Source organism: Argentina silus (genome assembly GCF_951799395.1).
Source record: "Argentina silus genome assembly, chromosome: 10".
Classification (NCBI taxonomy): domain Eukaryota; kingdom Metazoa; phylum Chordata; class Actinopteri; order Argentiniformes; family Argentinidae; genus Argentina; species Argentina silus.
Window position 1 is genome coordinate 7,417,808 of NC_139664.1, and position 12,056 is coordinate 7,429,863.

The 12,056-nt window shown below is 46.8% G+C and overlaps 1 protein-coding gene across 1 annotated transcript in view; it reads right to left on the reverse strand.

Annotated features, from left to right (window-relative positions):
- Positions 1-12,056, reverse strand: part of LOC310810892 (nectin-2) — a 61,278-nt gene that overhangs the window by 14,431 nt on the left and 34,791 nt on the right. The window lies entirely within an intron of this gene.

Here is a 12,056-nt window from a genome sequence, read left to right on the forward strand (position 1 = left end):
ACACACACACACACACACACACACACACACACACGCACGCATTATGCTGGTTGACTTAACCTCGGTGACACAGACACAGTAGTCGTAATGTCACCAACCTGTCCCCAACAGTAGAGAGAGACAGGAGACGGACGCTCCCTCTGTAACACAACACACTGGAATGTTAGCCTGCACCGAAACTCATTATCACATTCACTCACTCAACCATTCATTTGTTCTGTCCGTGTTTTCGAAACATAACAATAAGCACACATCTCTTGTGTATACATCTCTCGTCAAAGGTGCACAGTCATCACGCCAGAACAGGCCTGAAGTACAGAGAGACCTGAGGCAGAGGAGCGTTACTGAGGAGGGACGACGCTCCAGCTAGAAACTACGGGCATCATTTGGGTATCATAACATGTGCCTGCTTGGAATTCATCTCGACAGAAAGAAGAGAGCAAAACACTAGAGGGGAAACTCGTTCAGAATACAGAGTGACAAGGGAGTGAATGTTAAATCTGAAATGCATGAATCTGGATATTCATTATGATCTAGCCATGGATGGATACATCGCTCCATCTCCACAAATATAAGCCTGTGTGGTCTACTGTGTAGGGACATCAACAAAAGACTAGGCTAATGCATATGCATGTGTGTGTATTCCAGCTTGTATTTGTGTGTGCCCAGGAATATCCGTACTGTATGGACAGTACAATACATCACCAGCAACCCGTGTGTGTATGTACATGTGTGTTTGTATATGACATGCTGGCTGTGACATGCTCTCCCTCTCCACAACGCCAGTAGTGCTGTATAACAGGCATCATGTATATTATGCAGAAGGCAGAATGTCAACACCGATGAATAATTTTGCAGTAAAATGCTAAATGTCACCAAACACCAGACTCTGTTGTGACTGGTGGGCTCACCGGCGGGCCCTGGTGGCAGGGTAGCCATGACCCCAACCACCACACCGTACCAGGACACTAATGCTACACTGTTGTGGCAGGGGACGCCTCAGAGAGGCACGGGGGGGGGGGGGGGGGACGACGACACTGGAGGAATATAGGGGTACGGGGGTACAATTGTTCAGCCAGAGCCCAGGGAACTGCTATATTACAGATATTAGGATGGACATGAGGATGTCAGGAGAGGGTTGAACTGAACTGTAATATCAACCCACTCACATGCCTGCAAAAACACAAGCATACGCGCACGCGCACACAGACACACCGTTACATAAAGGAGTTTTAGAAGCGAAAGGCCCGTGACTCTGACCTTTAAGGTTGAAGAAGTGAGTAATGAGGAGTCGCGAGGCCACGCAAGCAGGGCAGGCTGAAAGGGTGCTGAATGAAGGACAAGGAAGGAGGGGAGGCAGGAGAGAGAGAGAGAGAGAGAGGGAGGGAGAGAGAGACAGAGAGAGAGAGGGAGAGAGTGGGAGGGATGGAGGCAGTGTCATCTCTGCTCCCTCTGGCTCTCCCAGCTGTTGTTCTCTCTCTCTCTCTCATCCCCCCCCAATCACCTCTAACCACTTGTGCTCCATCCCTCCCTCCGTCCCTCGTGCTCTCCTTTTCTCTTTCTTTCTCTTCCACCACACACAAATGACTCAGTGAAACAGGTCAAGTGTTACAAAATTCCCCCTCCAGCTCAACCTGCCTAATACAAGGCCTGGCTCATTGCACCAAGACAAGTAATGCACTGCCTACACACTGAGCATAGATACACACACACACACACACACACACACACACACACACACCCACATACATCCAGAGCTCAGATACACACCCACACAGAGCATTCGAAGCAATCTAAGACCATCCAACCACAAAGTGCCACACATACGTACATGAATGATATGAAAACAGGACAGCAGAGGGCCTACACAGTAAGCAGGAGAAACCACCACTAACCTGATGACCGGTAGACTACAGCCTCAGAGTCAACACCTCCTCTACAGAGCTAACCAGGTTACACACACAGAAATGTTACAGCTCCATATATCACAGTGTGTGGGCCTATGGAGGATAAACGACCAGAACACAGCGCACAGACAGGCCCAGTAATACAGAGATAAATAATATAGTGGTAGCAGTAGGGTGCTACAGATGATAAAAGGCTATAGGCGACACACCCAGACACACACTGTAAACTACAGCTCAACCAATACTGTGCAACAGTCAAAGAGCAACAGTATAGCTGGCAAAAGATCAGATAAACCTACACAGATCAGATGAACCGACAAAAAACCTACAGAAGAAATGCTACAAGCAGAGAATAACACCTCATTGTTGCCCTGGGTGACTGTGTGTGCAGCATGTTCTCAATGTTGGCATTGTGAAGAGAAATACAAAGAGATTCTCTAATCTACTTTAGACTGACACTACTACACTACAACCAGCCCGTCACTGAGACAACACACACACACACACACACACACACAGAGAGAGCAGATTGCTCATATGTCACACACTGCACTGCACATGGACACATGAGTCATGCCGTTTCCCATGACGCCCCACCAGTGGGGTTGAAGGCCTCCTTCCACCGCGGCTGGGATCACTCTCTCCCTACAGGGGGGTTAAGAGCCAGGCTGTGTGCACACAGACACACATAACAGGTACAACACAGAGGTCAATGGGTTCAACCCCCCTCCTTTTAGCCTTCTCTAACAGCCCGAGGACAACATCTTATGTTGTCATGCGAGGCGGTGTTACGTGGCACGCTAATTGATCGAAGAAAAAAAAAAACTTTAAATCATTGTAAAACCTTAGTTTATTAGCTTTAGCCCAGTGACGTGGTAATTGACCAATCCACAGCCCTTTATTTGCCTACATGGCTCTCGGCCTTTCAAAATTGCCGTCACAAAAGATGGCAAAACCAATCAGATTCAGTTTAAACATCAAGCGGGCGGGATATTCACAGTCAAAAGAGCGACCCACACCTTTCTAGAGCTAACTATAGCACAGTTTTGAATTGGTCCAAAACTGACTGGTGACTCGGCATCACGATGGCATCACGCGATCAGAGTGCTTTATAATTTAGGCCAAATAGCAAATTTATCATTGAGATGCTAATGTAAAAATCTACATGGCACACAGGGCTGTTAAAGTGGTTAAAAAAAAAAGAAAAAACGGAAACTGGCACGCAACATTCCAAAAGGTTGCCGACCCCTCTATATGTATGGCTGAGTTCCAATACCCACACTCACATCTCATCTAGGATGCATGGTGGGCCAATGCACTGCTTCATTCTAAGTGATATGCTAGTGTGTGGATATTGGGCTACAACCTGTCTCACAAGACCACCAAAGACCCCTCCTTCCCCTCACCAAAGACCCTTCCTTCCCCTCACCAAAGACCCTTCCTTCCCCTCATTAAAGATCCCTCCTTCCCCTCACCAAAGACCCTTCCTTCCCCTCATTAAAGACCCCTCCTTCCCCTCACCAAAGACCCCTCCTTCCCCTCACCAAAGACTCCTCCTCCTTCGGCAATCAACCAGATACACCTTATACTAATATACCTGATAGAGTGTAATGCGGGTGTGAGTGTCACACTGATGGCTGAACATTGACAGCATCATCAGATCACTGGGGAGTAAAAGCAAGCAGAAGCAGAGGTCGCGGAAGGGAAATAGGAGTTGGTGGTAAAACCAGTGCATTGGAGCGTGACAGTCAGATGGACCCAAGGTAAAGGCAGTGCACTGTACTGTACTTTATCATAGTACTGAACCGTACACACCCTTCTGGCAGAGGGATGGAGGGAATGAGGGAGGGGGAGGGAGAGAGGAGGGCAGGGGCTCAGAAGAGTGAAGCAAGACAGGTTGTCAGATAGATTATCTCACCCCATTCAACATCCATCTCCCTCCACCATCACCCACACATATGGAGAGAGGGAGAGTGGGAGAAGAGGAAAGGGAGGGAGAGAGAGAAGGTGAAAGTCGAAAAGTGGCCAATCATAAAAGACTGAGTGATGGAGAGAGAGAGAGAAAGAGAGGAGGAGGAGGAGGAGAAGAATGGCAGGAACAACAGAAATGATGGAGGGAAAGGACGAGTGGCACATGGGGTGATAAAGAGTGGGAAAGAGATTGGCGAGATGACAAGGAAGAGATGGACTTGGTAGAGATGGTGTGACATTTGAAAAGGTAGAATTTGGGAGCACTATGAAGAGGCGTCTCCAGAATGAGAGAATGATGAGAGGGAGAGGGGGTTATAAAAGATTAGTGGAGGCGTAGAGAGAGAGAGCGAGAAAGGGAAAGGGTGGATGTCGCAATTGAAGTGAAACATTTGCCCAGATGCAGACACACAGTTAGTCTGGACTTCATTCACAAAGCCATGTAAAACCACACTTCAGGGCAGGGACCAGGAGAGAGGAAAGTACTAGGGATGGCGTGATAGTAAAAAAAACAAATAGATGAATGGAGGGAACAGTGACACACACACACACGCACACACAGCATTGTGAAGTTGTCACAGTCTTTTCCTCAAACTGCTTCTATTTGATGTCAGACAAAGGGAACCAAAATAGGCTTCACTCCTACAGGGGAACTAGCCCGAGCAGCCACTGTGAACAAATCACTCTGGACTGCTAGAGAGAGAGAGAGAGAGAGAGAGAGAGAGACGCACATACACACACACCCCCACCCATGCACAAACACATACACACCCCCACCCATGCACAAACACATACACACCCCCACCCATGCACAGCTCAATATCTCTCATGATCCTAACCACACATACTGTATACAGACACACTTATGCATAAAGACACACTACACACACACACACACACACACACACACATTCATCTGACAGAGCCCAATATAAATGTCAGAAGAGTCATCGAGCCCAAATCAGTGAGTATTTCTGTTTCATCTGTGTGTGTGTGTGTGTGTGTGTGTGTGTATAGTGTGAGCACAAGGGAGAGAGAGAGCTGCCTGTTGAGACGGTGAATTAAACAGCAAGTGCATCTGATCTGCAGAGTGCCCTAAGCCAAACACACACTCATTCCTCTCTCACTGAAACACACACACCACATTGCATCAAAATCATTTCCGTCACGGAGATCTATTCTTAGGAGTAGTCGCCCCCCCCACACACACACACACACACACACACACACACACCTCCAGGTCTTCCCTGAAATTGTGCTTTTATCTTTTAGGGATTGTTAGGGATTTCATTCTAGGTATACCACAACATGGAGGCTTCACACTGCTTCTTTGGAATAGTTTACAAAACACACACACACACACACACACACACACACACGTCTCTTTCATCTGGTGGTGCCGTCTGTTTTTGCAGGTGGCGCTGAGGTCACTGCGCCACTGAGGGGCACAGAGAGAGAGAGAGCTCCTAAGACCACTGATCTGAGAGAATCTAAACCAACACAGCTGCACTACACCCCCGCCCCCCTCCTCCCTCCTCCCCCTCTCTCCTTCCCCATCATCCCCCTCATACCCGCCATCCTCTCCTCCCATCACCGTCTCTCCCACTTACCCCCATACAGACAAACATGTCCTCTCACCCAACCCGCCACCCCCCCCCCACACCTTCTCCCTTTCTATCAAATCCATATCTTCTCCCCCTTTTCCCTCTCTCCAACTTGTCACTAACTCTCTCACTGGTGTGGAAGATGCAGTCAAGTGGATGTACATTCCTCATGTCCCCGTCCACCCCACCCCCACTGTCAAACAGCCCGTCCTCTCCTCCCCTCCCCTCCCTCCCTCCCTGCCCTTCTCTGCCCCAGCCATCTCTCCCTCTGCTCTGGTGGCAGTGGGCCAACCATGCACCACCCCTGGGAGCCCTGCCTCATCCTACCCACAATGCAGTGGTTCCGTCAGCTCCAGCGCTGTCAGCATGGGGCAGGAAGAGTAAACGCCCATGGGTCGCAGGGGGATACAGGGGCATCCATTTCCCCCCCCCCCACATAGCCAGTGTGTGTGTGTGTGTGAAAAATGTCCAATAAAACCACAATAAGATTGGATGTCATTGCTCACTGAAAGGGGAACAATACAACTTCCTGTGTTTATTATATTCAAAGGTAGTCTAATTCCAGCCCATTTCTGCTTTCATCAACTCTTGCAAGGCAATAATGTTGTGTTGTTGGACATGGATTGAATGCAAAAACAGTTACGTACCCAGACTCACTCTGGAGAACCTATACTCCTTATGCAAACATGTAGGCTTAAACAAACTACAGCATATATAGTAAAACAAGTAAGTCTGTAAAAACACAAAGATATGAGAAGGGATTCCCCATACTCTAGACAGGTCAAAACGAGAGAACCACCTCTTTATAGGTCAGAGATCATTTGAGAGGTGAACGTCAGCCATATTTTCATTGGGTCACCCCATCTTTCACTCAGTGATCCACTCACCAGGCCTGGGTAGCCAAATCAGTCACTCTGCGATGTATTAGTCCGGCCTGGAGTGTGAGGGTGCAGGGTTCAATCGGGAGAGTGGTGGCAGCATCCAACATCAGAGAGGCTAAATTGTGGCTGTGTGTTAATCTATAAACACCATGGACCGTGTAGCGCAAATAATTAAGTAGCCATTGACAGCACAAAGCTGTGTGCAGTAGTGGCAAACGTACAACACACACACACACACACACACAATGACATCACCCTGGGGGCAAACCATACCAGACAACAAACTGTCCCACTTTGCTGGTGTCTAAACACATAAACATAGTGCATGCACAAACACAGTCTCACACACACCCACAAACAATTATTTCAAACCGACAGACACGCGCACACACAAACAATGCCTGCCTCATCCCATCACAGGAGTATAAATAGGGCCACCAGTCACCCTGTGCCCAGGGGCATCTGAGCATGTCTCATCCTTACAGAAAGCCCACCCTGGATTGGCACAGCCCTGCATTGTACAGCACAACGGTAGTATTACATTGGGAGAACACTGGGACAATGTTGGAGCTTGGCAGGCTTGTCACTTTGGCTTCAAATCTAGGCTACATGGTTTCAGGTCCTGTGGCCAGGTTTTGGTTACAGGGTCACTGCGCTTTAAACTGGGGGAACATTTGTACATTTTTGTTTATCTTGTGTGTACACACACACACACACACACACCTTGTATCTCTCCCTGTCGCTTCAAGTGATGCCACCATTTCCGCTGTGCTGTAAGAGTGAGTCTTTAACATTCATCCAGGAGCCTAGAGGAGAGTATGTTTGTGTGTGTGTGTGTCTCTACTCATCAACTCAAAGCAATTAGAGCAGCCAGATGGTGGCCTGGACTGTGAGTAAATAGTTCTGCATCGGCAGAGAAACTCAACAAAGACGACCTGTGACAAGGTGCCAGACGAGCAGAGATGTACTGCTCTACCCATACACCAATCTGGGGCTCAGGGGGTGAAAAACTACAACCTCCATAAACCAACTGTCAGTGGAATTTCAACTATTCAAACAAGCCATTCTAGTGACTTCTACTGCCATCATATTCGTACTGTATCACTTCGGGGAGAGTGAAGTGCAAAAGTTTTTTTTTGTTCGTTTTTTTTTTTTACAAAGAATAACATTGTGGGGTCACGCGGGGACACACACACACACACCTTCAATTTCGACCAAACCAGTTGGGTTCACTCAGACTTCAAACAATGCACCCTTTGAGAGCGGGTCCATTCACTGCGTTTCAGCCAGCATGCACATTCCCCAACTGATAACACAATCTCCCTGCCTCGAGGAGTAATACTAAAGCAACAGAACCACATTCCTAAGCCCTTAGTGTGTGTGTGTGTGTTGTGAGGGAGTGTCAAGAGGCAGTATTTCAGGAAATGTAGGTACCAGGGAACATATGACTCTCTCTATTTGTACATTGTATGTGAGTATTGTATGTGTGTGTGTGTGTGTGTGTACATGCACAATTCTGTGTCAATGCCCTCTGTATGGCAGCAGGCACCGAAACCTAAAACAGAAATGACCCCATTAACCTTTCAGCTACTGTTCAAACTACCTGTTACCAAGGCAGCAAGTTCAACTCAACCAACCAGAGGACAGCATGCAGATGAGACACACACAGAGGGAGGGGCTTGTGTGTTGCAGGAGCAAGGTGAGCCACATCAGCTAAAATGGCCTACAGCACATTTCTCTGTTTGGATTCCCGTGCACTGTTATCAGGGCCCTGTTGACAACACACACACACGCTTTATCTCAACCGAAACGAGACACACACCAAGACAACAAAATGAGAGCTGTATAAAGGAGGGAACTATCTATCCGAGATTAAAGGAAATAGACTAAAAAGGAGAAAGGGGGACTTCATTGTCTGATCAATTAATCTATAAATCTAAAGCAGTGTGAATGAATCACCAGAGTTTACGTTCAGTCTAACTCCAGGGTGAACTAACTGACCTCACGTGACACCTGCGAAAACAGGAAACAGATACCACACGGCAACATTTGAAAAATCAAGAAAAACTTTAATAGCAACCAAATACAAAAAAAAACAAAATAGAAAGACTTGACAAAATCGTGACAGCAACTCTCAAAACATTTTTTTCTCCAAAATAAAAAATAAACAAATTTTACACAAAGAACAAACAGTGAATAAAAGCACATTTCGTGGTAAGATTTTTTTTGAGTGTGCACCATTTGAACAGTAGAAGAAGCACATTTGCCTGTTCAGCGTAGAATCACAGCGTAGCAGTCAAGAATAAAGCACTCCAAAACATAAATTATAAAGCACTGCAAAAAGAGATGAAAAGATAAAAACTGTAAAATGAGCGTCGACAGAGAAGAGGAGAATCTCCTTCATGCTTGCCGCAGAGAGATACACAAACATGTGACACCATAAATTAGTTATTCTTTTTCTGCTAGATATTTATATATTTATACTATGTACACAGGGGGAGCCAGCGGAATATGTTGGATTTTCTTAAAAGGGAACATTTTCCCTTTTTTCTTTTTTTGTTAATTCTTTTTTTAATTTTGAAAAGCAACTTTTGTGCTAGTCAGGTCAGGAACATCTTCTAATAGGTGTTTCACCTTAAAACTCAACTTTGTGCCTGATGAAAGCTAGGAAAAAAATCTATACCTTTCAAATATTTACTGCTAAAAAAAAAAAAACTCTAAGATGGAAGAGGGGAATTTGTGATTCTCCAAAAGCATTTTAGCATTTTTTATTGTGGAGAAAGCTCTAAATCCAGTGCCAAGCGAGAGGGGAACAGAACAGTTGTCTCTAAAAGCATCTTCTCTAAATCCCTGACATTGGGCAAGTGGGTGGCTCATGTATGTGTGTGCTGACACAAGGCAGGAGGAATATCTCTCTCTCTCTCTCTCTCTCTAAAAAGGGACAGGGAAGGAAGAGTGTGTGCGTGGGGGGGGGGGTGTATGACAGGGAGAGTTGTCAGCTGCTCGTGGGTGGTTACTGTACAGTTTGGTTGTTGTGGTGTGCATACAGAGGCAAATCAAGCTGTTTCTGTGTGTATGTATCTCTCTCTGTTCATGTTGTGTGCATGTGTTGTGAGCTGCAGGGAACTATGTACAATACGGTAACGTTTCCTCAAACAACCATCCCCACCCCTGTTGAGAGACAGAGGGGGCAGGGCCCTGTGGCAGTGAGAGATGTTCCAAAGCCCCTGAGCCACGCACGCACGCACACGCACACACACACACGCACAGCTGGGACAGGGTGCAGCTTATTTCCCAAATCAAGTTTGAAGATACTGTAGAAAATTGATTTAGGCAGTCATTTTAGTTTGCCTCCTGGGTAAAATTATCATATCTCAAAAAATGATCAGACCTTGGTCTTGAGATAAACTAGATTCAGTTAGTTGTGTGTCTTACATTGTATCCTACACCACTCTGTTTGCCATTTCATTGAAGGTTTGATCTGTTCAAAGCGGTTACATTCTGAGTGCAGTCGTGGTTTTGAGATGATTGAACTCTTCCATTGTCCCAACGAGGAAGTGAGTGTTTCTCTTCCTCACTACTCCACCCTGACTCTAAATCTGGTATTTACACTTTGATAAATATCCACATTTTACACAGATGTACAGGAAAAATAAAGATGGTTACATAATATAGTATACCGATACCTTACACCAAAATATACACACAACCGACACTCTCCCGACCCCTCTTCCTTCCCCATCGATATTTATCCAAAGACAACACACTTCTTCACTTCCATCCAAACAGGATTAAAACAAGTGGATATATCCTGTAGCGGTGTTACACACAAGTGCAAAAATAAGACATACATCACTGTGTGTGCGTGTACTGTATGTAGTATTTCTGCAAATCAAGGCCAGAGTTATGGCATAGGCTGAGACCCTAACACAATGAATCTATAGTTGATGTGGTGTGCTCACGTTATCGGGGACTAATGGTTTGTACAGTGGGTCGATCTCTCCCTCTTCCTCTCTCTCTCATCAGAATGTCAATAACTAACTAATATCACAAGGAAATATCCCCCATATACTATACTACACCCTCTCTCACCAGGCGCACATACAGTGTGTGTGTGTGTCATATATAATATATATATCCCCATTGGCCATGACCCAGTATAATGGGCAGGGTTCAATTGGCATTGATAGTGGTGCGGAGGGACACCTTGCCTGCCCTCAGCCATGGAACACCACGGGAGGGCCGTGACCAGGAAACAGGCAGCGTCTTTGTGGCACACTCAGGGCAGCCAATAAGAGCCCTGATAACCTGATGATTCAAAGGTGAATCATGATTGGTGACGTGTGAACTGGTCGATTCAGCGGTGAATCAGGGCAGCGAGAGGGCACTCCTAGAAGATGCCTGGTCAAGGCCCCTCCAGTGGCTCGTTAGTAAGACACACACACACACAAACGCCTCTGGTGAAAGAGCGATGTTCGGTATAGTACGGTAGTTGTTGGAGGCATTTGCTTGGAAAGCCCTCCAGTGGCTCGTTAGAAAGACAGACAAACAATCACCCCTGGAGCAGCATCATACAGAGAAACCACATGACCTTTTGTCTTCTAGTCAATGTTGTTCACTGCTGCTCCCCTGTGGATGGAACGCCTAGCTTGGCCAAATCAATTCATTTGATCTAACTGATCTGTTAATCGAGACGCAGATATGAAATCATGCCAGTGAAACATGTGACACCCGTACGGGTGACGTGTTACATGTTAACGGAGGGCCACACTCTAGTATAGGAGCAGACATTACTAATCAAACATGAAGGCTGAGAGATGCACAGTATAGCGAGCAGGGCAGGGCTCCACCTCTCTGGCTCGATCGTTCAGGCCTGGTAGGCAGGGGTAAGTGGGGTGTTTGACATGTACAGAACAGTGAAATACTCCCTGACCTCCACACTCCCTGGATAAATCACACACCCCGGATAAACAGAGAGAGAGAGAGAGAGCGCGGTAGGGAGAGAGATCGACAAGGTGTGAGAGAGAGAGGGAAGGAGAGAAAATCGCCATGTCATAAACGATAAGCGGCGGCAATCTGTTGGTCCCGTATAAGCGGACCGACTTCACGCCTCATTACCAATCAAACTCCTCTTGTCAGGAGCACTCGGAGGAGCGAGGCCGGAGACGAGCAAACTGCCACGCTGTTCCAACTGTCTCCCTCTCTCCATCCAGCCTTGTTTACACCGCTCACTCCCTCTCTCTCCCTCCCTCCCTCCCTCTGTTTTTGTTTACTGTCTACTGTGCGTGCGATTTGGTGAAAACTTTAAATTCCGAGCTCACTTCCCTCCCTCTCAATCAGCCTTTCTTTCATTCACTCTTTTGTTTCTGCAACACTCCCTTCCCTTCCATGGTTTCTACTTTCAGACAATCCCATGACTGACTACAGTGCAGGTGGAGGGAGGGAGGGAGGGAGAGGGGGAGGGAGGTAGAGGGGGAGAGAGAAAAAGAAAGAGAGAAGAAATATGAGAGACAAATAGCAGGACTACTGCAGCAGAGTTTCACACGTTTACTTTCCTCAACAACATTGACCACTTTTCCCTGCAAACCTTCCCTCCCTTCCCGTCATGGAAGAAACGCAGACTGTAGACTGTAAAAGATGTCCCCGAAAGGATGGCTGGGAATAGCAGGGAGAACATATCACCATGACACGGTTTT